Source organism: Octopus bimaculoides, chromosome 11 (assembly GCF_001194135.2).
Source record: "Octopus bimaculoides isolate UCB-OBI-ISO-001 chromosome 11, ASM119413v2, whole genome shotgun sequence".
Taxonomy (NCBI): Eukaryota; Metazoa; Mollusca; class Cephalopoda; order Octopoda; family Octopodidae; genus Octopus; species Octopus bimaculoides.
The window spans coordinates 22,000,080-22,004,345 of record NC_068991.1 but is presented as its reverse complement, the minus strand read 5'-3'; the positions used below and the strand labels follow the sequence as shown (position 1 = coordinate 22,004,345).

General features: G+C 38.4%; 1 protein-coding gene across 3 annotated transcripts in view; it reads left to right on the top strand.

Moving 5' to 3' along the window:
- The first annotated feature begins 2,913 nt into the window (after positions 1–2,913).
- LOC106878228 (uncharacterized) overlaps positions 2,914–4,266 on the top strand; it is a 130,260-nt gene continuing 128,907 nt past the window's right edge. For 2 of the 3 annotated variants that reach the window (XM_052971596.1, XM_052971594.1), the window contains exon 1: positions 2,914–3,323. The gene's annotated coding sequence lies outside the window, so the exon portion shown is untranslated. The remainder of the gene's footprint in view (positions 3,324–4,266) is intronic. The other variant, XM_052971592.1, reaches the window with a different exon arrangement.

The following is a 4,266-nucleotide window of genomic DNA, read 5'->3' as shown; positions in this document are numbered from 1 at the left end:
CACACACACACACACACACACACACACACACACACACACACACACACTTAGATGTAAGTATATAAATATGTGGGTGGAGGGGGACGCAGACATGGCTGTGAGGTAAGAAGTTGGCTTCCCAACTGCATGGTCCCATGCGTGGAACCTTGGGCAAGTGTCTTCTATAAACTCTGGCTGACTAAAGCCTTGTGAGTTGATTTAGTAGACGGAAACTGAAAGATGCCCATCGTACATATATACACGTAAAGGGATTTTTTTTCTTTGCACAATAAAGCATCATTGTCAATTTCATTTAATGTCCATCTTCTCTGCTGGTATGAGTTGGATGTTTGACATAATGCAACAAGCTGGAGGATTATGTCAAGCTCTAATGTCCGTTTTGACATGGTTTCTACTGCTGGATGTTCTTCTTAATGCCAACACTTTAGTAAAGTGTACTGGTACTTTTTTGTGGCATCGGTGCTTGTGAGATTGTCAGGTAACTTGCATAACAAAGAAAATGACCTCTTAACTGAGTGGAGTTGAAGGAAAGAGGGAAATGGTTTTATGCCAGCTGTTGAAAGACTAAAGAACAATAGAGGGAGAACATGGGTATCTTGCAGTATAAGAGATACATGGGTATTCAACATTATATAAGGTTGAGTAGTGGAGGCGCAATGGCCCAGTGGTTAGGACAGCGGACTTGCGGTCATAGGATCACGGTTTCGATTCCCAGACCAGGCGTTGTGAGTGTTTATTGAGCGTAAACACCTAAAAGCTCCACGAGGCTCCAGCAGGAGATGGTGGCGAACCCTGCTGTACTCTTTCACCACAACTTTCTCTCACTCTTACTTCCTGTTTCTGTTGTGCCTGTAATTCAAAGGGTCAGCCTTGTCACACTGTCACGCTGAATATCCCCGAGAACTACGTTAAGGGTACACGTGTCTGTGGAGTGCTCAGCCACTTGCACGTTAATTTCACGAGCAGCCTGTTCTGTTGATCAGATCAACTGGAACCCTCGACGTCGTAAGCGATGGAGTGCCAACAACAAAGGTTGAGTAATAGAAGCTAGAAAGTGACAATGATGATGATGGCAAGTTGCCACAGTATACACTCAAGATACATGAAGGTGAATACAAAAGAGAAAGAATATGGAGAAAAAAAATCAGGCAGGGTGGTTGGATAAATCTGTAAGGGTATGAGAGAAGAGTGATAGATCGTTAGATAGATTGCGGTAAGGAGGTTGTAGTAAATGGAACACAGGTAGAAGTATGGTAGAAGGGTGGGGTGAGGGTAAAAGAAATAAGAGTGGATCAGGAATAGGGAGGTGATAACTGTCACAACAGGAATGGTGGAGAGCAGTAGTATAATAAACATGTAGATAAATTAGAAAATTGGGAGATGTGTGAGGTTTTCGAGTGAGAGAGAAAGGGAGAGACGGATTTTAAAGGTACAGAGGGGTGGTTGTGGAGTGTAGGGGAAGAGACTGTCAATGGCAGGTGTGAGAGTGTGATGAGAATGATAGCAGATAAGAAGTAGTGCTAAAGATGAGATATGGCAGTCCTAAGATGTAGCTCAGAGGAGAAGGAGAGATAACTGAAAAAACAAAAGGGTAATTGGTGTGGAAAATTAAGTGGGATGGGATGATATTGAGAATGAGGGATGGATTGATAAATCATAAAAGGAAGTAGTTCCAAAGAGATGAGTGGGGTAAATGCAAGCTCTAGGTTGTAGTTTTCTTTCTCTAAATAAAAGGGAAAATTGGAAGATGTCATTCAGTACATCACCACCTACTCGAATCATTTAGTCAAGCCAGTATTCCAGACGAGTTATTTCCCTTAATTCAGTCTTCCTAATGATCTGATTGCATGCCCACACCAAATTGCTGGTATCGATGCTAATATTTGAAATAAATAATTTCTATTATTAGCAGAATTGGAAGAACGTCCGACAAATAGCTTCGCAGAATCTAGTTACATCTCTCTATTTCCTGAGTTCAAATTCCGTCTAAGTCAAATTTACCTTTCATTCTTCAGGTATCGATTAAATCTATACCAAATATTTAACAGATATCAATTTAACCGATTATTCCCTTCTGTCCTAAAATGCTTGACCCTGTGTTAGAGATTTTGATAATTATAATGATGTCTGCCATGGAAGCAAGAGAACACATTTCAGGGGGGTTAAACCCGGTACTCAGTTTAATGGATCCTCCAGTACGAAAAACAAAGTCGATCCTTGTGATATTTGAACTTTGAACGACGAAATACAATGTTTAAAAGGTGGGAGTAGTTAATTAACGATATTTGCAAATCTATTATCCCACGATCTTTAATTAAAATAATTATTCCTAATGTAGTGACGACAGAAATCTGGGGGCAAGATTTGAACTTAGAGCGTAATGAAACTATTTCTAATTAGGATAATGATAAAAGATGAATAATGCGTGACAATGTTACAAATTTATCAGCCAGGTCACATTAAAAATGATCTGCTAACATCAATTAAGCAAACCAGTCCTGTTCGTTTCTTAGTTGAATTGTCAACGACTAAACCGGTGACACCCCTCTCGGCTCTCACCCAAGCAGGTGGAAGAACAACCTGACAGGACAAAAGAAAAGTACCTATCGACAAAGACAGGTACCCCCCCCCCCAAAAAAAAATCAACAGCCATCCATCAAACCTACAAAGAGGACCGTTGTAGAAAACTCTTGTCTTTGATGCTGCGCAGTAAAATTGAACTCCGAACGACATGGTAACAGACCGAACTTCTTAACCGCATTTAATTTTTAATTCTTTTATATATTGTCTAATAAGGATAAAGCTTTTTGTTGACAGTTGATTCTTTTCATGTTTTCTGTCTATCCGCGTGCGTGTGTTTATATATCTATGTATATATAATGTAAAGAGAGTTTAAAAAAAACAAAAAAACTTAAGTTGCTGAGATACTGTCAAACAATCTTTAGATGGTGAGATTCAGGTCAAAACTTTAAATTCTATAACTGACTCACAGTAAACATTTTTCTCACAAAACTCTCAGATTTCCTCAGAGATTTCTTCGCTAACTGCGCGTCTACGTCACTGAAATAAACACGTTCTTTCATTCTCAAGAAACAGGAAACTTTGTACATACATGTGACAAAAACATGCGGTTTGTTTACTGTTTTTGACCTGACAGCCTCCAAATCGAAACACTATCACTATTCGAAGTAATGTGTACGCTATAATCATTGTTCGTGTGAATTTTAAACTTTTCTAATAACGAATTAAAACAACATTTTTTTTTGTCATCGAATATTTACTGAAGTTGAAAAGAAAAAAAAAGGAGTTTAAAAAATACGGAGGTAAGATGATTTACTATAATTGTTGTTAAAAACAAAATACTTTCTAATATTTCTCCAGGTGACAGCAAGGTTAATGAACATTAATCAACATTCTCATACTAATTTCTAATCAACGACGATATCTCTAAGTGGTCACACCACCTGTTAGAAATAGCAACCAAATCTGGCCCGCACCCTAATCACAGCAGACCACCGTTTTTAAATAGATACATTGGAAAAAAGACTAGATGCTCACGGCTGGAATGTCTAATCGCATCTCTACTACTAGTTTAGGCCCAATCTTGACATTTTCACTATAGCTATTGTTCAGTTTTTGTAATTTTCTGATTTTAAGCAGTTGTTTTAATTTTATAAGTGTGTTATTTTATTCATCCATAACTCTTCTGACAACTTTATCTATTTATCAACTCTATCCATCTAACCCGATAGATTTATATACTTTCTACTGTAGACACAAGGCCTGATTTTTGCAGGAGCGGCTAATCGATAAAATCGGCCTGAGTTCTCGACTGGTACTTATTTCATCGATTCCGGATGGATGAAAGGCAAAGTCGATCTCAGCGGAATTTCTAGATATATCTATATATGTCGCGTGACTGACTGTCTGTCTCTCTCTGTGTTCAATCAACGTCAGTCAGCGGACTTTCAGAATAACTGATACATATAAATCGGAGTTTCATTTTTTTTTTTTTTCCCGAAATTTTTCCAGATCTTATAGTTCTCACATTTCAAAACAGTTGGGTGAGAACTTAGAAAAACTTCCGCCCGTCCCCCACTCCAAATTAGCATTGTTAAATCCCCCCCCCCCACACCTACCCCACAATTTTGACTTTTTTCCCCAACCTCAACCCTAAATACAGAAATCTGAAATTTTTGTCCGAACCATAATGTCCGTATTTGGATCTTTTTTTAAAACGGGGGCCACATTTTTCATTAACGAAAC